Source organism: Castor canadensis, chromosome 8 (genome assembly GCF_047511655.1).
Source record: "Castor canadensis chromosome 8, mCasCan1.hap1v2, whole genome shotgun sequence".
Taxonomy (NCBI): Eukaryota; Metazoa; Chordata; class Mammalia; order Rodentia; family Castoridae; genus Castor; species Castor canadensis.
This window is the reverse complement of record NC_133393.1, coordinates 152,267,290-152,293,616: the sequence shown is the minus strand read 5'-3', so window position 1 is coordinate 152,293,616 and position 26,327 is coordinate 152,267,290. Positions and strand designations below refer to the sequence as shown.

General features: G+C 50.2%; 1 long non-coding RNA gene across 2 annotated transcripts; it reads right to left on the bottom strand.

The window, feature by feature from the left end:
- Positions 1-9,549: 9,549 nt before the first annotated feature.
- On the bottom strand, positions 9,550-10,609 carry LOC141425583 (uncharacterized). Of its 2 annotated transcripts, none has more exons than XR_012450562.1 (3): positions 10,353-10,609; positions 9,950-10,042; positions 9,550-9,763 (listed from the first exon to the last, which is right to left on the bottom strand). It is a non-coding gene; the product is annotated as an uncharacterized lncRNA (long non-coding RNA). The 2 variants fall into 2 exon arrangements; XR_012450561.1 differs by having other exon boundaries at positions 9,988-10,042.
- Between the last annotated feature and the right edge of the window lie 15,718 nt (positions 10,610-26,327).

Genomic DNA, 26,327 nt, shown 5'->3' with positions numbered 1-26,327 from the left:
TCTCCATCATAATGTCATTTTGCCACCTTTTAATAATTTTTTAGAATTACCGGCGGTACTTGGAGATATGTAGCAGTATATATTTGAACAACTAAGATCTCTTAGAGTTGAGCCATCGTAAGTGAAAGTCTACTCTGTGTCAGCTCACAGAGATGAAACGCTCCTCACTCCCTCACCCTAGACTCTTCCATGGCTCCCTACAGAGCAAAGCCTAACTCTTGAGCCCAGCCTTCAGGGTCCTCTGTGATCTGACCTCACCTCCCTCTCCATCAACACTCTGTATATTTTTGGCAGTACTGGGGTTTGAACTCAGGGCCTCAGCAGGTGTTCTACCACTACAGCCATTCCACCAGCCCCGCTATACATATTCTTGATTTCCCCGCCCAGCCATGTCAAGACATTGTTTCTGCCATGTGTTCCGACACATCTTCACCAATAAGCTCCTGCTGCTCCCCATGATGTCCCCTCCAGGAAGCCCTCCCAGACTGCCTTCTCCAGCCCCACAGCTCCCAGGTATCCTCCATGTTCATTGGATTCTTGGCCTACAAAGGTCTTGAAGATGGTATGAACAGTCCCTGTCAGGGTCTTTCCTGGGCTAGGCTCAGCATCTCGCAGGGGCTCTTCCAGGTAGCTCTGTGAGGGCCTCCAGAAGATCCTGTCGGCCCCTGCAGAGCCAAGTGCCCAGAAGGGAACAGTCCTGGCCTGCCTCTCCTGGGGAGCATCAGTAAGAGATCCTTGGCCACTGGGCACCTAACCCAGAGGGCTGGGCCAGAGCAGACAGGAGTGGCTGCCGCCCACCCACTCCACAAGCCCACAGTGCACCCAGGTCTTCCCCAGGCCTGTGTGTATAAATGAGATCCAGGAGGCAGCCCTGGCCACAGATCCTCATGTCATGTGCCATGCCAGGCAGGACCCTGTCCAAGATGGGAGAAAAACTGTCAGATGTTCCTGGCATCTGTCCTAGAATCTGGGCAACAAGGCAGAAATGCCCCTTTGCCCAGCAGTCTCGGGGGGGAGATTCTCCCCAACTGCTTTGCCCACCCTCCGCTGGGCCTCTTCATGCAGCTGCTGTAAACTGCTGGGTTCCAGCTGGCCAGAGATGACAGCACCCTGGAGAATAGAGGCCGGGCTGGGAGGATGGGACGGAGAGAGCCTCGGAGGCAACAGGGGAAGGCTGATTCAGCCAGATTGGGAGCCGGGGAGTTGTCCCCAGCTGGCCAGGACCCCAGTCACAGCACCATGTCTGTGCCCTTTGTCTGGGCTGTAGTAAGCGTGCTAATGTCCACAACAGAGCAGGGGCTCAGAGGTCCCCTTGCCTGCCTCTGTGCCTCTGAGCCCCGGTCAGAGCTCTGCTCGTTTCCTCTTTTGCATAGAGCTGAGTGGCCAGTACTTCTTAGCATGGTTGTGACCATGGAAGGAGCCAGCTGGGATCTGGCACCTGGCACAGACAGACACACTGTACGTGACTCAGAGTGCTGTTATCACACCCCTGCTATCCACATGAGGAAACTGAGGCTCAGCAAGTAGGTGGCAATGCTGCAATCTGAACCCAGACCTTGACTGTCCTGGCTAGGGCAGGGAGGAGGCAGGGCTGGAGCCGTGGGGAGTCTAGCACCAGCTTGCGGTGGGAGCTCTAACTTCACACCTCCCTGTGCCCAAAGACCACAGCCCCACATCCTCCGTGGGTGCCCCAGGCTGCATAAGGGGTCCCCCACCTTCTGCCTGGGCCTGATCAGTGAGCGAGACCCCACACTTCCTCCTGAACTATCCCTAGCTCCCCGATGCAAGATGCCCTGGCAGCTTCAGGCGGCCCTTCTCTGGAGAAGAACATTCATTTGGAACATTCGCTGAGCTGTGCAACCAGTTCTGGGAAAGGAAAAGGAGGGATGGCCCCAGGGAGCTGCCCTGGGGACATGTAATCAGATCTTCAGACCCCTGCGGTTTCCCTCGGGCTGGATTCTGGTGAGTGTTTACGGATGTTTTTGTTCGGGACTGAGGAAGAAGCGGAGGATCCATCCTTTATTGGGGTGCATGAGTAGCCTGGCCAGGACCCAAAACGGGCATACTGTCAATTGTTTAATGAGTCTTCCCGGCTGGCCAAACCCAGGCAAGCAGGGAAGTCATTTCCCAGCAGCTCCAGGCTACAGGACATAACTTCCCCATGCTGCCGTATCTATTCAACTTCTACATAGTCTTTTTAAAATGTTTTTATTTACTTTTTGCAGTCCTGGGATTTGAACTCAGGACTTCACCCTTGCTAAGCAGACGCTTTACCACGTGAGCCACTCCACCAGCCCCTATTCAACTTCTCGTTTAAATATTAAATCAGAATGTCCCCCTTCTGAGTGCCAAAGGAAGGCCGAGGATGGATGAGTACCTTGGGACCATGTTTCTGGAAGTCTGGTTTCACACGGCCAGCCCCAATCCTCTGATTCCATTCATGTGACAAAAACTCCCAAATCATCTAGCCTGTTAGCTGTGAGGGCTCTGCTTGTTTCTTGACCTGGTGCTGGGGACGTGGGGGTCCCTGTGTGAGAAGTCTGACAATCAGAGCACACCCAGCTTGTGTACTTCAAGACACAAGACAGAGGCCATTTGGGGGGTGAGGGAGGCAGTGCGGACCAGGACTGAACCTGGGGGAGCCCAGGACAGCCTGGCTCCTGGTTCCAGGGACTGGAGGGATGGGGACACGTGAGACACTCAGCTGAGATCCCAAGGTGCAGACTGAGAAGCCAGGCACAAGTGATGCCTCAGAAAGACCCGGTGGATGAGACAAAAGCCCAGTGCCTATCCTTGGGAGGCTGCTGTCCCCCAGAGAACACATCCTGGAGAAGGGGCCACAGCAGGTGTGGAAAGGACCAGAAGTAAGAGTCCTAGACGTGAGCTGGGCAGAGTGGCTGCATCCTTCCGAGCAGAGGACAGAGGCTCAGTAAGAGACCCAAGAGTTAGGGCTTGCTGAACCCCGAGTCCAAAGTGCTGGCCGCTGTCCCTTTGGTCAAAGGCAGCAAGCCAGCCACTCCACCAGGTTATGGTCAGGGGTTGGCAGCAATTGGAGAGGCCTTGCTGGGATCCTGGGGGCCAGTTGAGGCCCTGGAAGAGCTGGTGTGGCCCTTCATAGCCAGGAAATTGGGGGACTCAGCCATCTGCCCACTGTGGACAGAGCTGGGCCTAGGAGCAACGGCTCAGGGATTCTTTTGCCTCTCATGGGGCAGAGTCCAGTGGTCTCTGCTATCGGAACATGCACTCCCCTTGAGCTTGGGGTGGTGTCTTGGGTGCTGAGTGAGTCATGAGAAACTCAGTCCCCAGAGGCCCAGGGGCCTGCAGGAGAGCCAGGCTTCCCACAAACGTCAATCTTTTCCTGAGCCACTCCGGCCCCCGAAGACCTCAGTGCCCCCAGCCACCGGGGCAGACGAGGTGGGACAGGCCTCCAGACCAACAGGGTGGGGAGGGGCCAGGTTGTGTCTTGGAACTTAGTGCCCGGGGCCCCTGAGACATCCTCCTTCAGGTTACCCACTTTGGGTGAAGATGTGCAAACTGGGGCACCAAAGCTACCCATCAAGACTGAAAGACTTTGCTTTCTCCTCAGTCCGTCCAGTAAATTGCTACCTGAATTTAAATAAACAACAGAGTCTGGTTTTTGAAGACCAATTTTAGCCTCTTGGCTTTTCCCATTCTTCTGGGTGTTAGGTTATTATTATTATTTTTTTTTACAATTACTCTGTGAACTTCATTAATCACAGTTTTATCTAGTGACCCTTCCAGGGGCCATGCTACACCAACAGCAGGCCAATCTACTTCACAAAGGACCTTTAGCTTGTTAGCAGTTAACTCTGTAGTCTCCATTAAATCCCTTTTTAAACTTATTAATCATACACTCCAAGGGAGTGTTTTTACTCTGATTTCCACACATCTCCTCCCGGTACCAGACTACCAGACAGACACAGAGTGGGAGGGACGCCTCACTCACTTCCCAGCTGAGCTGCATCTCAGCTCACATTTTCATACACGCTCACACAGCACCGTACTTCCATACTGCTCCCTGAACCTGAGAGATACGGTTTCACACCAAAAAAGGTGGTTAACTAGGATGTCTCACTGGGAGGTGATCAGTCTCCCCATCTGCCTCCTGGGGCAGGCCTGAATTCGAACCAGGGTTCTTACCAGTCTGATGAGCGGTGCTCCCCTCCCCTCGCTGGTTCCTGAACCTCGCTGGGTTCCATTGTGCATCTGAGGCCCTCACCCCGACTCGCTGGGAAGAGGAATCCCCCTCCAGATCAAGCTGTCCATTGGTGCCTGGTGGGATCTCCTCTTGGTAGTTAGAGGGACGCACCTCAGTGACAAGGGAGGTGATGACTCACCATGTCTGCAATCCCAGATAACAAGCCCCAAAGAAATGTTGCAGGAGTTTGCTAGCTGAGGTAGGAGACTCTGAGGTAAATAGCAGCACAGACCCAGTGGACTCATGTCTAAAGGCTGAGCCCGAAGAACAAAGGGGTCTCACCTTATATACCCTTGCAAACAGGTTACAGAAGCAAAAAGCAAGGTTTAAGCCATATATGGTTATATTTAATTTTATTGGCTACTTTACCCTAGTGCTATGTGACTTTCGCCTCCCTGGTGCTACGTGATCTTCCTCATGTTCAGATTTCTCAGGTTTTATCTCTCTGCTATGCCGTCCCTACCTCCCTGCTACTTTCTCAGGACTCACGCCTAGACTGTTTTCTTCTGATCCTCCTCCCTGCTACACCTGTTCCTCTGTCTTACACAATACTTTTTACACAATACTTTTTAGCTCATCAGCTGGCTCCCTACCTAGCAACTATTTTTCCCAGTTCCCCTTATAACTAAGGGAAGTATAGAATAAATCAGTACTGATGGGAGTGGCAGTAACATCTGGGTCAGATCTCCTGGCTGGGTGTGGGTGCAATGGCAGGATCTGCAGCAGCTACTTTGGACCATGAGATGAAAACTGAGTGTTAAGGGACAGAGAAGGTTTGCAGGAACCTGGGTGTTTAGATGACGCTGGGGAGCACATCAGTTTTTGAGCCCTGACTGCCCACCTACCAGCTTCTTAAATAAAATTCTGCCTCTAGTAGGGCATTGTTAATTGCAGGTGTTTGCATTCCCTCTGAAACTGTACGGTAATTTACAGGCTGTCTCAAGAGGAGAGGATGCCGCCTGTCCAGGGATGTAGGAGTGAGACAAGCAGATCTATAGTCCCTCTCAGTCCTGGAATTCTGTGGTTACGGGATGGGCTGGGCTGAGGTGGGTTGAGGACACCCTGCAGCTTCTAGACCCATCTTTTCTTCCTTTCCTTTCCTCCAGTGAACTGTTTTCCCTCAGCCTCAGTTCTGCCCTTCTGTTATCCATCTAGGGGGTTGGACTACACTGAAAACCCAAGCGGAAAGTAAGTAACTGCTGGCGGATGAATTTTCCTTTCAGTCTCCCTGGAAAGTTGGGAGAAGTCATGGCCATTTTGCAAGGCCAGAATCCAGTTTATGAAATCGCTCCCCTCCCCTCGAAAAAACAGTACGGAACCTAGGTTTTTTTTTAGCCTTGTTTTTCCAGCATGGCAAGGCTATCACATTTCCTGATGGAGAAATATTTAGGTTGATTCAGCTTCTCTGAGGTCTGTTGAGCAACGAGGGACTTTCCCAGGATTGGGGGCAGGACAGGAGGACTCAGGGCTTAGGCAACACAAAAGCAGAATTGAGGTCAGGGGGCTGGAGCCCAAGCCCAGAAGCCCAGCAGAAGTGGAAACAGAGGAGGTGGGTGCCAGGCAGCATTGGCTGAGGACAGTGGACACCTGACAGCTGGTTCCGGGGGCACAGCCCCAAGACTGGGTCTCTCTTGGATGGGGCAATTCCATCCAGGGGGTCCCAGCATACCTCACCAGAGAAGTCAGACTGGCCAAAGAGGAAAAAGTAGAAATTGGCTAAAGACAACTTCTAAATGACGTCACCCCAGGAGAACCAGCCTGGTTTAGAAGGTGCTTGTGACATGGGCCCACCCCCCACCTCTTCCCCCCATGGGATTTCATTAATGACAGTGGCTGAGAGTGAGGGCTCAGAACCACTGGTGCTGCCATCATCACCTGGGTCCAATGTGTCCCCCTAACCTCACCATGTACAGCTAACCACCAACTTTGGGGAGGTGGGCGGAATTAGTGTCTTAGAGAAGAGGCCTGAAGGGAGCTTATTTGTCCTGTTTGTCAAGTGGGGACTCCGTCACAGGGTGTCATCTATGAAGCAGGAGAACGATCCCCAGACACTGCACCTGCTGGTGCCGCCACCTTGCCATTCATTGGTTTAGGGTTCAAACAGTAGGGAGGGTCTTGAAGAAACTGTTGTCAGCCAGGCACCGGTGGCTCACGCCTATAATCCTAGCTACTCAGGAGGCAGAGATCAGGAGGACCGAGGTTCAAGCCAGCACAGACAGACAGTTCAGGAGACCCTTTCTCGAAAAACCCATCACAGAAAAGGGCTGGTGGAATGGTTCAAGTGGTAGAGCACCTGCCTAGTAAGCATGAGGCCCTGAGCTCAAAGGCAGTAACGACAAAAAAAAAGAGAAGAAAAGTGTGCGGTACTATGACAGCTTGTTAGTTGAGAAGGGATCTTGCTAACTTTAACCTGGGGCTGGTCTTTAACCAAGACCCTCCCAAGTATCTGGGATTACAGATGTGAGCCACCATGCCCAGCCTCTTTTATTTTCTTTTCGAGGCAGGGTCTCCCTATGTAGTCCAAGTTGGCCTCAAACTTATGATCCTCCTCCTCAACCCCCTCCAAGTGCTGGGATTATAGGCGTGTACCACCATGTTTGGCCTAAGAAATTGCTTTGTCTCTCTTTAGGTGAGGAAATTGCTATCCCATGCTGAAGAAAACAGGACTTGAATTCCATAACTCAGGTAGATTAAAACAGAGCACTCGTTCTCGTGGCCTCTGTTCACGTCGGTGGGGAGGGAGGGATCCCTGTCCCAGGGTGACCTCAATGGCTGAACACATGACGCCTGATTCCAGACAGAAAAAACCCATGAGTCACATGTGCCCACAGCTGGGAGAGGAGGGCACGCCCGCCATGCAGGCCGGGTACAGAGCGAGCTGCGGGCCGGGGGAGGGGGAGGGGCGGCTTTGCAGCATCAGAGGGAAGGACTTGCGCCCTCTGATCCTGCCTGGTCTACTAGATAAGCAGATTGTTAGGCTGGCCAATGTCCACGAGCTGGAAATGCCTGCTGTCAGTAGAGCTGCCCACATAAGAGACAAAGGAGTAGATGACCAAAGGAACCACGTGGGTTCCAGTCCAGTTAAGAGGACAAAAAAAGGGGATGGGGCAGGGGGGAGAAATGACCCAAGCCTTGTATGCACGTATGAATAATAAAACAATAAAAAATAATAAATATTAAAAAAAAAAAAAGAAGACAAAAAAAGGAGCGGGGACATGCTGGCTCCAAGAGCACAAACTGAAGTCTTTGCACTTTCAGAACAGTGACGTTGACTTCTTTCATAATAAAATTTAAGCTCTCAGTCAAAGGTGTTTTTCTTTTCATTTCTTTTCTGGAGGAGGTGTAATTGGGTAGATAGGTTGCTCACAGCTCTGCACCCCTGCGGTGAGAGTTTGTCATTACCTTGAGGCTGGGGGTGGTCCTGGGTGGGGTGTTTCCAGTAAGCTGCCTGCAAGGGTGGGGGTTCCGATCCTAACATGGCTTCCCTTTTGTTCACCCTACTTACTGTGTGGGTGAGGTTGGCCCTGAACTCACAATCCTCCTGCCTCCTGAGTGCTGGGATTATAGGCATGCACCTGTCTGTTTTGGCAAGTTCTTAACCTACAAACAAAGTCTGTTTCTACGTAAACTTTAATTAGGCAGAGCAAGATACCCCAGAAACCAGAAGGGCACCTGAGATGATGGAAAGCCACTAAGAAGGTATAGTTGGCTTTTGGGGGACTTTTTGGTTTTGGTTTTGGTTCTTTTGGCAGTACTGGGATTTGAATCCAAGGGCTCACACTTGCTAGGCAGGCTCTCTACCACTTGAGCCATTCCACCAGCCCTTTTTTGTGTTAGGTATTTTTGAGATAAGTTCTCACGATTTGCCTGAACTGGCTTCAAATCTCAATCTTCCACGGCGCTGCCTCCTGAGTAGGGATTACAGGCGTGAGCCACTGTGCCTGATTATAGTCAGCCTTCTGTATACATGAGCTTCCCACTCATGGCTTCAAACAAACTCAGGTCAAAAGTATTCAGGGACTGAATGAGTTCAATTCCCAGTGCCCAATGATGCCATTTTATATAAGGGACTCGAACGTTCTCAGGTTTTGGCATCCGAGGGGGTCTTGGATCCAACCCTTCAAATATCAAGGGACAAATGTACTTTCTTTACTTTTTTTTTCTGGTGGCACTGGGGTTTGAACTCAGGGCCTCACACTTGACACACTACCATTTGAACCATGCCACCAGCCCTTAGGGACAACTGTATTTTCCAGACATGATTAATTTTTTTTGGGGGGGTACCACGTCACAGTCGCAGCAACTGATGATCCCTAGAGACAGTGGTCTGGGATGTGTAGTGGGCGCCCAGGGCTGGGGACAGCTTTCTGTGACGTTTGCTCCAGGGTTCAAGGATGTGGACATGAGCAGGTTAGTTTAGGCTGCCACCTCTCCAGGTCACCTTGCAGGTTTTATCACCTACGTTTTCATGTTTACTTCACAGGTCCAACTTACTAAGTTGTCCTAAATATTTCTGTTTTAGGGATGAAGTGAATGAGGCACAGAAGTTTCATAGCCAAGATTCGAACTCTGGTCTCTCTGAGGAGAAAGCTTGTGCTCTATCAACCACACAAGGGGGTTTCAAGCTTCCTCCCAAGCCCCTGCCTGTCACTCCCCAGGAGCCATAGAAGTCCCAGAGGTCAGGTGGGGACAGGTCTCTGTGCCATTGTTTTTGCATGTGTAGTGCAAAACCTGTAACACTAGTCTGTTTCAGTGAGCAGAGTGTGTGTGGACGCCCCAGACCCTAGTCTCCCTGTGTGTGTGTCAGAGCTGGCCTGGACCCTCTCTGCAGGGCACTTTTGTGGTATTATCCATTCCGCTGCTATTTTATTTATTTATTTATTTACTTTTTTTTTTTTTTGGTAGGACTGGAGTTTGAACTCAGGGCTTCACACTTGCAAAGCAGGTGCTCTAGGGCTTGAGCCACACCTCCAGTCCATTTTGCTCTGGTTATTTTGGAGATGGGGTCTTGAGAACTATTTGCCTGGGCTAGCCTCAAACATTGATCCTCCTGATCTCAGCCTCCCAAGTAACTAGGATTGCAGATGTGATCCACTGGCACTGGGCTAGGCATCCAGCCACTATTGAGGGCTCCCAGGCAGTAGTCCCAGGCACAGTGAATGATATCTGGAGATGCAGCCTGAGGGGCAAGATTTCCTGCATCTGAGTCATGTTCAGCTGTGTGAGGATGAGTCAGCTGCCTGTCTTCTATAGAATGGCAGTGATGCAGATGTCTACTTCTCCATGTGGGCACAGAAAGAGACAGGTTAAGGCACAGGGTGCCAGGCAGGTAGCAAGCACTGTTGTTTATTTTTTGCATTCTTTGATGAATAGATGGATGGACTCAATTGCAAAATTGTGAGGTAGACAGGAAAGGCTATGATGAACCCCACTTTCCTGATGAGAAGTTGGAACTTGGAGTCATTGAAAAGGTTGCTGGGCGGCTTCGACATGGCTCAAGTAGTAGGGCGCCTGCCTAGTACCTGTGAGGCCCTGAGATCAAGTCTCAGTACCAGAGGGAGGGGAAAGAAAAAGGTTTTCTTACTGGGACAGAAGAGGTACCACGTATAATTATTCTCATTTCACAGACAAGTGAACTCAGGCTCAGGGAAGTAAGTAGCCAACTCAAGGTCAATGTCCACGTAAAAGCAAAGCCCAGGGAGGCCCCTCCTGCCTGGACCCCAACCCTACCCTCAGTAATAGCTCCCTCTTTGGGATTCTGCACCAACCAGGCAGTATTTCAGAGGACACAGGTGCCTTGGTGACAGGAACGCTCTGGTCACCCTGTAAAAGAGGACAAGTGACTTAAGATGGTCCAGCCCTTCAGCAGTTTGAGTTCCTCCAGTGAAACGTAGCTGGGCCTCAGCTGCTCAGGTCTCAGCTGGCCACCCTCCGCTGCTGGGGTCCGCCCCCCTGCACCCCACTGATGGAAGATGGGGGACAGCAGACCCCCAGCCCCTCAGCCGCTCCCGGCGCAGACAGCTCCCCAAAGTCTCTTTTGAAGGAGCCGGAGGATGGCGGAAGAAAGGGGCAGGGGCCCTGTCCTGCGCTGACCCGCACCACCTCACTGAACCCACCGGGGGGCGATTCTCACCGTCGGTGTCCCCGTCTGCGTCCGCCCGCACCCGGGAAACGAACCCGACAAGGGACGCAGGGAGAAGGGGTGGGGGGTGCTCCTCCACCAGCTCCTCGGCGCCCACCCCACCGGCGGGGTCCCTGCTGTCCCCCGGAGTCCCCTGGCGCACAGCCACCGAGACGTGGGGCGAACGGACCCCGATCCTCTCCGGAGCGCCAGAGATGGGTGGACCGGCGAGACGAGCCCCACCGGGAGGCCCCGAGGGGCCCCGCGCCGCGCACCCCGAGCCCTGTCCTGGCGCGGGGCGCCCCCTGGAGGCCGGAGCCTCCCTGTAGGCGCGCACCCCACTGTGCGCGCACCCACCGACTCCAGGCCAGGGGACACCTCCCCCATCCAAGGAAGGGTCTCCCTCTGCCCAGCGTCATCCTGGACTGGGAGGACCGCATGGATATTGGGGGTCTGCCAAGACCGTGGCCTCCACCGCAAACACTAGGGGACAAAAGGAGTGGACCAGAGGGATTTCCAAGTCCACGGCTTTGCACCGGGACGCCTGTCCCCACGCTGATGGCACACACTGGATAGACACGAGTGCACACAAGACCCACTGCACACGCACGCACGTGTGCACAGACGCGGAGGCACAGCTGTGCTCACATACCCTCAATGGCACGTACACACCGCCGCTGTCCCATCTGTGCCTGGGTCAGCCATTTGCCCACCTCACTTCACCTCACTCTCCTCACTCCCCTCCCCTCCCTCCCCTCCCCTCTCCCGATTCTTCACCAGGTCGGTCCTTAGCCTCCCTCCTCCAGACAGCCAGTGCCCCAGGCCCTTGGCCTTTCTCCCCTTGGCTGCTGAGTCAGCAGCAGTGGGTCCTTGTGGGTGGCATCCCCAACCTCCGGGAATCCCCAGGTGATGACCAGTCCTCCCCCTCCACGCCCCTACTCACTCCCACCCTACCCACTGGCTGCAAGGCCCTCCTGTGACGGAAGATGGGATAGGTTAGCCCTGTATGAGAATGGGTGACTGTGGGCTAGTGGGACCAGACCTTAACCCGGAGTGAGGGTGGAATCTTAGGTGAAGTGGCCGGCTGGGGGCAGAGCGCTCCCCAACATCGTTTACAGAGTAATCCATCTTCCCATCGTATACGTGGGCTGTTTCCCAACTCTGAAATGTGTGCCGGTGTATACTGCAATGGGCAGAAGCAATTTTCTCCCAGGGACAGCAGTAGAACCTCCAAGGGCAACTTTTAGCTTCCCCGATCCTGCCTTCCCTCCCTCCTCTTCCCACTTTCCTGGAAGGGCGTTTCCTCTGCACTTAGACCTGCGGCCCCAGGACAAGGAGTCACTTGAGAGGTGAGGTGGTCCAGCAACTGGCCGCTGGGCCACCTTTCACTCCCTACCTCGAGAACTGGGGAAATGTCAGGCCAGCAAAACGTCTCCACCCTTTCAGTTCTCCGGCTGCTCCAGAGCTTTAACTTGACATGACACACACAGGAGAAGCGCACACAGATTGGTTTCCTACAAGTTTTATTAGGCACAGGAGCTCCCTAGAAGTTTCTCAGATAACTGGATCAAAGAAGCCAGAGCGGTGCAGGAGGCTGAGATGAGCAGTACTTTAACCAGGTCCCACAGACTTCCTCTGGTCCCAGTTGCTCATCCTGGAGGATGAGGGTGGCTATTCCTTTCTTGTAAGAATTTTGGCTTCTGCTTTCAAAAAACAGCATGAAGGTCAGAGCCATTATGACTTTTGTTGCACCTGCTGTTTTTCAAGTGCCAGCAGGGTATATTTTTAACTCCTTCATGTTCATAACTGTGGCAGGATGGAAAAAAATATCTCTAAGGTGCTTTTATTAAAATAGACTTTGCGTTTTCAGAGAAATCTTAGATTTACAATTGATTAGACGGCATTGAGAGCGCCCCCACTCTCCTTCTCTCCCCCACTCAGTCTCCCTGTTATAAACATCTTGCATTAGTGTGGTACGTTTGTTAAAATTGATGAGTTAAATTGGGCATGGTGATGCATGACTGTAATCCCTCTCGGGAGAAGTGGGAGTCTATGCAGGAGGCTGCATAAGAGCCCACAGAGAAACCCATAAATCACCTTCGGATCCGCTCTTTACAATGTACAAGTCTATGGATTCTGACAAATGCATAACGCCATGTGCCTGCTAAGAGTGGTCCCACTGCCCTAAAAATCCCTTCGCTCCACCTATTCATCCTTCTCACTACTCCCCCAGAACCCCTGGCAGCCTCTGATCTTTCTACTGTCTCTATAGTTTCCCCTTTTCCAGAATGTCATACAGTTGCACTCATATAGTAGATAGTCTCCCCAGACTGGCTTTTTTATGTGTTTACCTTTGGCTAAGGAATTGTACCTAGAGCCCCAGACATGCTAAGCACATGCTGTACCACTGAGCTGCACCCCCTGCAGCCTCCTTGCTGGTACTGGGGTTTGAACTCAGGTCCCTGCTAGGCAGGCGTTCTACCACTTGAGAAACTGCCAGCCCAGCATCTTTTTTTTTGTGGAACTGGGATTTAATCTCTGGGCCTCGCACTTGTTAGGCAGGTGCTCTACCACTTGAGCCACTCTGCTAGTCCTTTTTTACGCTAGGTTTTTTAGAGATAGGGTCTTGCAAACTATTTGTCTGGGCCTGGCTTTGAACCATGATCCTCTAGATTTCTGCCTCCTCAGTAGCTAGGATTACAAGCACCCACACCTGGCCAGCCCAGCCTCTTAGACTAAGCAGTATCATTTAAAGTTGCTCCATGTTTTTTATGACTCGAGAACTCCTTTTTTCTTTTTCAGCATTGAATAATGTTCCATTGTATGAATGCACATTTCATTCTCACTCATCTATGAATGTTTTGAGAATTATGAGTAAAAACTGCTAAAAACATTAGCATGGAGGCTTTTATGTGGACATAAAATTTCAAATCAGCTGGCTAAATACCTAGCAGTGTGACTGCTGGATCATATGGTATGACTATGTTTAGCTTTGTGAGAAACTGCCAAATTGTCTTCCAAAACAGCTGTGCTGTTTGTATTCCCAACAGCACCAAATAAGAGCTCCCATTGCTATACGTCCTTACCAGCTTTGGATATTGTCAGTTTTTAAAAATTTTAGCCATGTTAATAGGTGAACTGTAGCATCTTGCTTTAATTTGCAATTCTCTAATAAACAGGAGTATGGACCATCTTCTATGTGTTTATTTGTAACCTGTCTATCTTCTTTGGTGAAGTAGTTCTTCAGATCCTTTGTCCATTTTTTTCTTGAGGATACTGGAATTTGAACTCAGGGCCTCACTCTTGCTAGGCAGGTACTGTACCCTTTTTTTGCTTTAGTTTTTTAAGGTAGGGTCTTGTGTTTTTGCCTAGGGCCAGCCTCAGATGTGATCCTCATACCTAGACTGTCTGCATAGCTGAGATTCCAAGTGTACCCCACTATGCCTGGTCAGCAATTGATTTTTTTTTTTTTTTTTTTTTGGTAGGACTAGGTGATGCACGGATGACATGCGCAGGAATTTCAGGTGCTCAGGGTTCTTGAGCCTGCTCTGAGGATGAAAGCACAGGCGGACTCCAACAGCAGAGGTCGGAAAGATTTTATTTGTAGAGAAGAGAAGAGAAAGACTGCATGTTGGAGAATGCAGGGGGACCTGGAAACCAGTGATCCCATGGGCCAGGGTGGGGAGTGGGGTTTTATAGCCTTTTTGCATTGCCTTTCAGATGCAAATGGGAGTTTCCTAAGAAGGAGAAGTGTCTCCTTGACCACTTATCACCTTTTGGGACCTCCTGCAGTCTTCAGGAAGGACTGAAGGACAGACTTCAGTCCTTCATTCCCCCCTCTCAGTGACCGCCCTAACTGCTGTTAGTAATAGGGACGAGGAATTCTGTTCAGTAACTGCTTCCTGCTGACAGGGGACAATGAAGGGGCCCGCAGCATCAGAGCTGACCACGAGAGGGGTTGTTAAGGGGACCGCGGTAGTAGGTCCTTTCCATCTCCACCAGAGGCATTTGTAGCTTGATGGATTCTAGGCGAGAAGAAATAAACTTGACAAGTAGGTCTAAAATGCAAGACCCAAACACAAGCAAGAGAATAATGGCAACTATAGGCCCCAGAAAGGGTAGGAACCAAGTCCTGGAGGGGAGCCAGGATTTTATTTGGTCCCATACCTGAGTAGAAACCTGGGTTTCAGGAGATTGCTCCCGGAGCCATTTAGCCTGTTGGAGAATGTGATCTGCACGTTCCTCTACAATGCCCGAAGTGTTTATATATGTGCAACAGGAAGTATTGGCGATGGCACATACCCCGCCCCCCTTGTTTGGCCAAGAGAAAATCTAGGGCCAGGCAGTGGTCCATTACCATACAGGCAAGGGATGACAAAGACCTTTGCATGTCCTTAATGGCAAGGCCTACCTGGTCTGAGGTGTCCTCTACCACTTTGGTTAGGTTTTTTTGCAGTTACATGATTGGCAATCACCCCACAGCTGATTCCAGCAAGGGCTGCAACTAATGCTGTTCTCCCTAAAACTATTACAGTAACCTCCCTTTTATCCCTATGGGAAGCTGTTCCTGTTGTAGTTTGTACTCCCCTTTCCTTCCAGATGCCTGCAAGAGCCTGCAGGATCAGGAAGGCATACTTAGAATCTGTATAGATGCTGACTCTCTGTTCTTTTGACAGTCTTAGGGCTTCTGTTAGGGCCACTAATTCTGCCAATTGAGCACTTGTATTAGGAGGAAGAGGACCTGATTTGAGGATGCCAAATTCTGTCACAACTGTAAACCCTGCATGTCTGACACCATTCTTGACAAAGGAACTGTCATCAGTGTATAATTCTAGATCTGGGTTTTTTAAGGGCCAATCAGTTAAGTCAGGTTGGGCAGCGTAATTTTCCGTAAGTACCTCCCCACTCAGGATTTCCCTCTGCCTCTGGTAGAAGGGATGCAGGATTTAGGCTCTGACAGGTCCTTAAAGTTATTTCCGTCCCTCCCAGAAGCTGGGCCTGGTATTTAAGTAGACAGCTGTCAGATAGCCAAAGTTCTCCTTTTGAGTTTAAAATTCCCCCTAGGTCATGTGGGGTATAAACCTAGGGAGTGGTTTAGGATAAGTTTCTGAGCTTCAGGCACTAGAAGGCTTACTGCAGCCATTGCTCTGAGGCATCCTGGCCATCCCTTGGCTACCTGATTAACTCTTTTTTAAGTAACCTACTGGCTGGGGAGTGATGCCCCGGAGCTGAGTCACCACGCCCAAGGCCAGTCCTCCCTTTTCATAGACATATAATTGAAACTTGTCTTGAACAGGGAGACCCAGGGCGGGAGCTGTCATAGAGCCTTTTCTAACCTGTGGAATGCATTTTCTGACTTGTCATCCCATTCAATAAAGGGCTGGGGATCCTTCTGCGCTTCCTTAAGGATTTGATATAAGGGCCTGGCTAGGTCTGCATATCCCAGGATCCAAATTCTACAGTATCCTGTGACCCCCCAAAAAGGACCTCAATTGTTTTAGAGTTTTAGGTAGAGGAAATGTCAGGATTGGACGGATTCTGTCTTCTCCTAGAGATCTCATTTCTTTCTCCAGGACAAGACCTAAATGTGTAACCCTAGATTGACACAATTGGGCTTTTTCTTTAGAGATCTTATAACCTCTATCTGCTAAGAAGTTTAGTAAGGACTCAGTGGCTCGTGAAATGACAGGCTCATTTGGTCCATAGAGTAGGAGGTCATCTACATATTGTAGCAGAGTAGCTTGTGGATATCGCCACTCTGCCAAGTCTTGGGTTAGAGCTAACCCAGAGAGGTGGGGGCTGTCTCTGAATCCCAGGGGAGGACAGTCCAAGTGACCTGTCCAGATTTTCTTGTGGGGTCCTCAAAGGCAAAGATAGGTTGACTTTTAGGGTGTAAGGGAATGCAAAAGAAGGCATCTTTTAAATCCAGGACAGAGTAGTAAGCGGTACCCTGAGGTATTTGGGCTAAAAGCATATAGGGATTTGGAACTACAGGAGAGGCACCACTGCTTCATTATCAGGCGGAGATCCTGGACGAGCCTCCATTTGTTAGGTCCCTTCCTGACACCGAGAATAGGAGTATTACATGGGCTGGAGCATTCTATTAGCAGTCCCTGTCTCTTTAAGTCTTTGATTATGGGAATTACCCCTCCTTAACATCTGGCTTTAAAGGATATTGTTTTTGATGGGGAAATCAGGAGGGGTCCTTGAGATGAATTAGGACTGGGGCAGCTGTTCGTGCCGTCCCACAGTGTGTCCATCCGTCCACACCGTGGGGTCTACTTATTCCTCTATTAGGGGCAAGCAAAAGTACTCTCCTGGGGGTAAAAGGAGCTGTACCCCCAATTTAGATAGAAGGTCTCGCCCTAGCAGAGGAGTAGGGGGTTCTGGGACAATTAAAAAGGAGTGACAGAAATGGGTCCCACTTAGGTTCCCTTTTAGGTATCCAATGTCTTTGTCTTTCTTCTCCCTCCCTCCTCCTCCTCCGATGAAGGTCCAGTCTGAGACAGGCCTGTAGGGCCGCTTTTATCTAAGTGATAATTGTCTCCAGCTGTGACTGCCTGATCTCGAACCACTGTTTCTCCAGAGAAGTGAGGGTCTGAGATAGCAATAGCAGTACATCTTTCCAGCTCAGTTCAAAGTTTTGGCTGACTTCTCTAAATGCCTGGATGTACTGATCTGGGTTTTCTGCGTAATTTCCTAAATCCTTTTTTATTTCTTTAAGTTCACTCACTCAAAAGGAACATGAGCTCTGTCCCCTCCAGGAATTAACAGGAGGGGGTAGTCCTGTGGGAGGATGTCTGGTGTGTGAGGTGGCTGGGTAAGGGGGGAGAGGTGGAGCTGATGGAGCATTAGATAGGTTTTTTGGTTCAAGGGGGTTTGGGGGCTTTTTGCAAAGGGTTACCATGGTCTGGGTATTTAGCCTGCATTTGTTTAGCCATTTTGGGTGGTCTCTTAGGAAAAAGAACAATTGAATGTATGGAACTTCGGTCCACTTTCCCTCCTTTTTACAGAACATATCTAATTGATGAATGGTATTATAATTAATGCTCCCTCCTTCTGGCAATCTTTCCTCATCTCCCAGAGGATACTGTGGCCAAGTCTGGGTGCAGTAAAACTTGAGTCACTTTTGCTGAAGACTTTCTGGATCAAGATCTTTCCAATGTTTTAATAAGCAGGCAAGGGGGGTCCTTCCTGGATCCTTGAGGCCTGATTCCCCATCTAAAAAGGGAAACAGGGGAAAATTGGTCACCTTAACAGAGGTTTCTCCTTTTATCTAGGTGTCCCCAGATGAGGAGAAACTCTAGTGGGAGAGGGCGTCCTGCTCTCCCTTGCTCCTTCCACTGCTGCTTGTGGGTAAAGCCATGGAGGATTTACAGATATCTCAGTTGCACCCACCCCCTGAGATGATCTTTGACCAATCTCTCATCTATTTTGACTTTCCTGTTTGCCCTGCGACCCAGGTAGGCCTGGTTCTCCTCTACCAGCTGAACGCTTGTAATTAAAAAATAACTATCAAAGTAACCAAGAGGGCTTGCATGGCCAGAAGGAGGACCCCTTTAGAGGCATGGATGGGAATTCCTGATGAAGTAGACTTTTGTCCCCCTATATATTCTGTGAGGCATATATGCTTTCTATGAAAGGAGAGAGAGAGAGCATTTGGTGGCTTTTGCTCCAGTAAGGGGCAAAAAAATGGAGACCTGAGGTTTTTGCCTTTTAACTGTTTTTTTTTTTTTTCTTTCCCTGAGGGCAGGCTGTGGAACCCGTTTAACTAATCTGATGCTTGACAAAGAGTTAAACCTAAATTGGAGACTAGCACTTTCTGGTGCCTGTAGGGATTTTTCCCAAACTCCCTGAAGAAAGAAGCTCACTGCTATTTAGAGCAAAGGGGGGGACGGGGCACTCATCCTGAACTGCCTGGGAAAGGAGAAGGAGAGGCTGAGGGTTGGGGGAAAAGAGAGTTTCCAGGCTCAATGCATGAAGGATTATTGATCATCCCTGCTGTCCAGGTCGATCCTGCCCCAGGGCAGTACTGGAGCACTGGAGGCAAGAGGTGACCTCCACTCTCAGGCCACAGAAACCATGAAGGAAGTGTAAGAGATCTGATTGTCTGTTTGCTGTGGACATGGCTGGAGGGGCCCAAGACTTAGCCGCCTTTGGGGCCTCAGGGTGGGTCAGGAAGTTGCATTTTCAGACTTTGGGTGACACCGGGGAGTGCCCCGGCCAGAACACCTTTTGTGGCTTTTGGAACTTTCCTTTCCACCAGCAGTTTTCGGACCTCTCCTTAAGCTGGTCAGATCTTGAAAGAGAGAGTTAGCATTTGAGGAGAGGATAAAAGAAAAAGCCTCGGTGCACTGAAGTCTGATTCCGCCCAGGTAGCATTGGCAGTGTGGTATAATCCCTGCCTGGCATCCGAGTTTCCTCAGATTGCTTGGAAAAACAAAAAACAAAAAAAAAAAAGCTTGGAGCTTTTCCTGTTTCCCAAGGAAGAAACCCTCCTTAACAAGACAGAGAGAGAGGGAGAAAAGGTTGACCAGAGAGTTCCACTGTAGCTAGGCCATGGTGGGGGGTCTCTCCTGGAAAACAGACTCCACCAGAGTGCGGGACGCTCACAGTCACATTCCTAGGCAGTCTTTCCCACTTTGGCACAACCTACACCGACCTCAGGTGACAGCTGGTCCCTTTGTGCATCGCCAAATATGATGCATGGATGACATGTGCAGGAATTTCAGGTGCTCAGGGTTCTTGAGCCTGCTCTGAGGATGAAAGCACAGGCGGACTCCAACAGCAGAGGTCGGAAAGATTTTATTTGTAGAGAAGAGAAGAGAAAGACTGCATATTGGAGAATGCAGGGGGATCTGGAAACCGGTGGTCCTGTGGGCCAGGGTAGGGAGTGGGGTTTTATAGCCTTTTTGCATTGCCTGATGGCGGAGATGCCTTTCAGATGCAAATGGGAGTTTCCTAGGAAGGAGAAGTGTCTCCTTGACCACTTATCATCTTTTGGGACCTTCTGCAGTCTGTCCTTCAGTCCTTCATAGGGTTTGAACTCAGGGCTTTGTGTTTGCAAAGCAGATGTTCTACCACTTGAGCCACAGCTCCAGTCCATTTTGCTCTGGTTATTTTGGAGACGGGATTTCATGATCTATTTGCCTGAGCTCTCCTCAAACCTTGGTCTTCCTGATCTCAGTCTTCCAGTGATTTTTAAGTATTACTTTCTTTCTAGTGTCATTAAATTGTCTGATAGTTTTTCTAATTGACTCTTTTAGCCTTTCCAAGTAATAATCTAACAGTGGAGTTTTGCCTGTGCCTGGCTGACACTCATCCCTCATATTTGGTTTTCCTGGCTAATTGCATGGTCCATTCCCCTGGAACACTGGTCAGTAGTAACGATGATGGGAATCCTTGGCCTACACTTAACAGGAGTGCATCTAATGCACTTCGCCACTGAGTAGAAGCCAGAGTCTCATGTCAGATGCTTATTTTTTTTAAATCACATTGAAGCCTAAAACTTATTCCTATTTTATTTAATTTTTTTAAAAAACTCATTCTTATTTCAATAAAATCTTTTTTGTGTGTAGGGGGGCAGGCATGGTAATACACATCCATAATCCCAAACTTAGAAGGCAGAGGCAGGAAGATCTCTAGTTTGAGGGCAGTCTGGGCTGCATAGTGAGATCCTATCTCAAAAAAATCAAAAGTGAATAGAAAGTATTTTTTGAAATTAGGAATGGATGTTGTTTTTTCTCAAGTACTCCCTTAGCATCTCTCAGAATAGTCATTTGGTGTTTCTCTTATAATCAATACTTTTGGGAAAAAATATGAGTTTTTCCAGTCCACTAAGTGAGACACCAAGAGATAGAGTGCCTTGACCACAGTCACTTGGGCAAAAGGGAAGGTGACAGAGCTCTGTCCCTTTCTTTGAGTCCATGCTTTTGTCCCTACTCCAGTTCATCCTGTTCTGAATGCTTGTGACCTTGCAAGCCCCCAGGACATCCCTGTGCCCTGGTTCCCCACAGAATTCACCTGGCCCTTACCCACAGTTTGCACAGCCTCTGCAGCCCCTTTGCCTGGCTCTCCTGCAGGTGAAGCTGGCCCAGCTCAGCGGTCACACATCTTACCCAGGAGCATTGCTTAAAGCCACAGGAGACAGGCCTAGGGCAAATGGAGGCACTGGGCAGGCCGGAGGGTCAGGGAACCTCTGACCCCCACATGTAGCTGTTGTGCAGTAAGCAGCCATCCTCTTTCCTCCCCAGCCCCCATCTCAGGCCCAGCCCAGTTCTGCCAGTGCCACACCCAGCTCTGGTGCCTCCATAAAACCCAAAGGACTGGAGTTCAGGGAGCCTCTGGGCTATTGAACACCTGGAGGTGCTGAGAGAAGGGTGAGCTGGGGTGGCATGGAGTCTGGGCCCCTCCCGCAAGCCTCAACCTGTGCATCTCTTCCATCTGGTCACTCGTCTGTACCCTCGGTGATATCCTCATGATAAATTGGTAAATGTCTAGGAGCCACTCTTGCAAATTAATCAAATGCAGGGAGGGGGGCCTTGGGAATGCTGATTTATAGCTGGTTGGGCAGAAGCACAGATCACAACTTGGGGCTTCTGATGGAATCTGAAGGGGGGCACCTTGTGGGATGGAGTCACAAGTGTGGGTCCTAACACTGTCCCAGGTATATGGTGTCAAAATCAAACGAATTAGAAGACACAGCTGGTGTCCACTGGAGGCTGATGGCTTGGTTGGTGAGTGGGAACCCCCCTCATGGTGTCACAGTGTTGAAAGATAAAGATAGGGAAAGCCCTGTCTTTAATAGGTCCCGTGTCACAGACTGCAGGACAGAGCTGGCCCTTGAGGGCCAGCTGTAAGTGGGGCCTGGATGCAAATTGCTCCCTCTAAGAAGCAGGGGTGCATGGGGTATAACCTTCAAGGTTACCTGCAGCTGGGCCCCAGCCTCCTTCCTGGAGCTCATTTTCTATCACATTGCCCTCAGTCTTATCCCTCCCTTCCCTTGCCCTTTCCTCATGCCTGGTGACACCCTCACCCCCCCCACCCCAGCACATAGGTGCTAGGAACACAGAGTGAGTGAGACAGTTTTCAGCCCTCACAAATGATGGGGAGTTAAACCCAAGATGACCATGAACTGAGATGAGCACCAAGACCAGGACTAGACCTGGAACTGGGAAGGCAAGGCTTCCTGAAGAAAGAGTCCACATAGAAACAAGTCAGGGGAGCTGGGTGCCAGTGGCTCATGCCTATAATTCTAGCTACTCAGGAGGCAGAGATCAGGAGGATCGTGGTTCAAAGCCAGCCTGGGCAAATAGTTTTGCAAGACCCTATCTCGAAAAACCTTCACAAAAGTAGGGCTGGTAGAGTGGCTCAAGGTGAAGGCCCTGAGTTCAAGCTCCAGTACTGAAAAAAAGAAACAACTCAGGGGCAAGGCAGAGGGGCAAGGCTGGGGAGCTGGTGAGAAGTCTGTGTACAGGTAAGTGTCATGGATGCTTTGCTTTCAAGCCACTCAGGAAATGACTGACATTTCCTCAAATCCGGTTAAACAAGTGAGTTCCTAACAGTAAAATGGGATGGCAGGTGGCTGGAACAAAGAAAGCGCGTGTCCAGTGACATACCGGGAGGCAGAGAAGAGAGCTGTAGAAGGAAATGGGGTGCATGGTCTGCTGCCATTTATGGGGGTTTCAGAGCATGCACTCCTGAAGAGGGGAGCTTGGGAGTCTCACTCTTTCCCTCACAACCTTTTTTTGTTTCAAACAATTGCATGCAGTGAAAAGAACTTCCCACCACCACTCCGCAAACCATAGAAGGTTAAGCTGCAACCCAGTGCTCCATCACTCCCAAACATGTCCATGTGATTTCCTACAGACACACAGTCAGGAGCTAATACTGATCCCCTAGGGCCTGCAAGTAAAGTTCTACTGGCCGTAGTTTTGCACGGAGCTCCTGGACAAAGCCCCAGTAGACCAGACCTCACCAAAGTGAAATCACTCATGCTAAGTGCTTGCTAATCAAACTGATCTTTGAGATGGGCCAGTTTTGCACCAAAACAGAAGAGTTACAGTGCCCAATCAGAAGGGCCCCAGTTCACCTGAGCCTGCAGGCCTCAGGTGGTATGATACGGAAGTCCCCTCTGTTTTAACCCTATGGGAAAAGTAACTTTGAAACCACAGGGTACTTTTAGTTCCTTGTTTCTGCTTTCTTTGGCCCTTCCTGACTACAGAGCCCACCTCCTCTGCCAGATCAGCTCACCAGGGCACCTGTTCTATTTTGCAGCCTGACCATCCTCATGAGTCGCTAATAAAAGCTAGTTAGATCTTTCAAGTAAATTTGTTGAAGTTTTATCTTTGACACTTTTGGCCTCTGATCTGTGAGTAAAGCTGCGTTGGAGCACAGCCAAGTTCATTTGTTTATGCTTGGTCTGTGGCTGCCTGGTCATGCCAGGGCAGAATCAAGCAGTGTCAACAGGAGCCATATGGCCCACCAAGCCCAAGATTTCAGCCATCTGGTCAATGACTTGTTGCAGAATGTCACGCAATTTGGGTCTGTCTGGTGTTTCCTCACAGTTAGATTCAGGTCATGCACCTCTGGTAGCAATGTCATAGAAGCAATGCTGAGACCTCACCATGTCCTAGCAGGTGGCACGTATCAACATAAATTAAGTAGCAAAGGCCAACTCTCCCTCCAAAAGGGAAGGAAGAATCAGGTACCTATGACTCATGCCTGTAATCCTTAGCTACCTGGGAGACTGAGATGGAGAGGGTTCTGGTTCAAGACCAGCCTGGTCAAATAGTTCTAGAGACCACCCCCATCTCCAAAATAACCAAAGCAAAATGGACTGGAATGGTAGAGCACCTGCTTTGCAAGCATGAATCCCTAAGTTTACACAGTTTACACTCTAGTCCCACCAAAGAAAACAGAAACAAAAAAGAAAAAAAAAAAAAGAAAGAAAGGAAGGAAGGAAGTTTATTTTAGAATAAGAAGAAACCACATCTGGGATTCTTGTGCTATTGGACACCGCTTCCTCACCCCATGGTGGCTCCAACACCCTATTCCAATAGTTGCCCTTCCCCCCACCTGTCCTCTTCACTCAGGCTTTGAACCTGTGCACCCACACTAGGATGTCACACAAACAGATGTCTCCGGTCCCCACTCAGCTCTATCTAGAGCTTTGGGACTGAACTGCTCAGGAAGGAAAAGATAAGGAATGTGTAGGGTGGGGGTGTCCCCTCTATTTCCCCCTTAGCTCTTCTGTGTGCTTTTCCACTGCACAGGAACCCAGCGAATACAAGAGCCGATTAGCAAGAGAAAATCATAAATGTTTATATGCACTTTACGTGTACTCAGGAATCTTCGTAAGACAGTGAAGTCGGAAGACATAATCAAAACACGGTGCTTCTTACATTTTAGACAAAAGGCGGTCAATCCGTGAAGGAGTGATAAGACCAATGGACAAAGATAAATTCTAGGTGTAGTACCGAGAGATACGCCATGGGGGAGAGACATAGAAGCTGGTGGAAGATAAGCATTACTTCATAGTTTGTCAGGTTCTCTACAGTCCCTGGGCAAGGTTCTTTCCCAGCCGTGGTACATGAAGAACACCCCTCCCAAAAGAATTCTGGCTCACGCCTGTAATCCTAACTACTCTGGAGGCAGAGACCAGAGGATCGGAGTTGGAAGCCAGCCCGAGGCAAGATAGTTTTTGAGACCCTATTTCGAAAAAACCCAATACAAAGTAGGGCTGGTAGAGTGGCTCAGGTGGTAGAACGCCTGCCTACAAGCCCCAGTACCACCAAAAAAAAAAAAAATCCTTTGGCTTGCTGCATGTGCCCTGGAGGGATTTTAAGTTTGAAATCAACATGTCAACTGAACAGATGTGTGGAGATGGCTAACTCCTTCCAACATCTGGACTGTTGGAATTTCTTCGCCATGTAAATGGATTACTCCTTCAAACCAAAACCTCATGACCTGTTTGAGTTTCAAAGCAGAGGATACAGAGTGGGGCCCCTGGAGCAGCTGAGCCAAGTCCGCCTAGCTGTGCTGGGTCCAGGGTGAGAGCAACCAGGCAAGGGATGGAGACAAGGATGTCGGTGGGGACAGAGCCCCTTGCCTTTGAGCGCAAAGTTGGCATGTGAGACTTCTGGGTCTCATCTTCTGGGTGGTCTGTGTCATCCTGTCACCACCACCCCGTGAAAATAAACAGTATAGAGATGTAGGGAGGGATCCCATTATCTGAGGGATTGAATACTGCTTTTACTTGTGGCAAAACTGATGTCCGAGTGAGCTGCCTGAGGACCCGAAGCAGGGAAGTAGAATCAAGAGACAGGGAGAGTCCTGAGGCTGCTCCAGGCCCTGACTTCCTCCTGATCTGGGATCCAAGGGATCTATCAGTTTCCTCTTTTTCAGCTTTCAGTCATTCTCAAACTATTCACGTGGGGGCGCTGGTGGCCTCAGTCAGCTCTCCAGGCAGAGAGATCAGGGTGGGGGATGGTTTTCATGATAAGGCTGTGACAGGAGCTATGCAGAGACATCTCTGACCCAGAAGGCAGTCTACATGTCTTCACTCAGGGACCCACTGCTTCCCAGAGTCAAACTCATAGCCATTGCTCTGCCCAGCTCCTCCTCCATGCCCTACCCTGAGCCTGGGCAGAGCTCAGGTGTCATCTTTGGCTACCGTCAACTCCATCCTGCCCACAACTCTGAGGCTAGGAGAAGAAGCCTGAGCTGAAGCGAAGCCAGGTCTGGGCTGATGGTGGTCTTAGGGCTCTGCCTGCCTGAGTGGGGCCAAGCAGACTGCACCCCAACCGTGCTGGCCTCCCTGGAAAGATGAGCCCTTAGCCATGTGCCCCTTGCCTCCTCCACCTCCAGAATGCCTCCTTGTACCCCGTCTGTGCTCCAAACCTGGCCTGTGACCTTGTGGGGCTGCTCACAGGGTCTCAGGCCCACCCTCCTCTTTTGTGTCCTCATTGATCCCACCTCTCTCTATGGTCACCTATGTCTGTGCCTGAGGTCCCAGGATCCTCAGCCACCCAGTGAAGTCCAGGCCAGGCCTCAGAGGCCTCCTGCAATGTGGGGAGGGAAGGAACCCTGGTGTGAGAGGGGCTGTTTCTAGATAGGACAGTAGGGGTGGACAGGACAGCGGGTTGTCCTCTGCTCTGGATATCCCCAGCCCAGGCTGATCATGAGACTAGCTTTCTACTAACAAGACTCCAAGGAACTGGCCAAGAACCCAAAGTGACAAGTCCCACTTTGGATAGACTGACACACCTGTGGGTGGCCACCCCCAGGGGCTCTCTAAGAGGGCGTAGTCACCTGAGTTGTTCTGTGTTGGGACTTCCAGGTTCACCAAGCAAGCCCTTTCGTGCTCACTCAATGTGGGAGTGTACTCCCACCCCCATCTCGGGGTGGTGTTCCTGTGTCCTTTGGTGCTCTCTGGATGTGACACTAAGTAGTATAGACTCCCTTGGAGAGAAAGCTACAGACGCCCTCTGTCCCACCTTTTTCAGTCTTTCCTGCCTGCTGCTTAGGGCCAGGAGAAAGGCTTATTTGGTGCCTGACACCTGACTGCCTTTGGGACACCCTCTGAGTAGAGGAGGCAAGGCTCAGGCCTCTGGCATGGACTGCCTGGGGCTTAATTACTGGATTTCCATCAAATTTAGCTCTTTACTTCTGGCAGGTGCTACTTATTTTCTCCTTGTGAGGATTCCTTAACACAGCCCCTCCAAGGGGAGGAAGCTGGGGCCCAGAGAGTTGGGTGTGGTCATAGTCTCTATACTGCCCACTGGGAAGGACATTCCAGCCATGGGCTATGCCTGGGATTACAGGAAGTGGTGGAGGCATTTGAAATCAGGCCCAACTGACATCAGAACTTGTGTTCCTTCCTTTGTCCCAGCTCCCAACTTCATTTAGAACCTGGGTCCTGCTTTGATCACATGATAAAGTGAGAGCACACAAGGGAGGTATGAGGATAGGTGAGACACCTAAAAA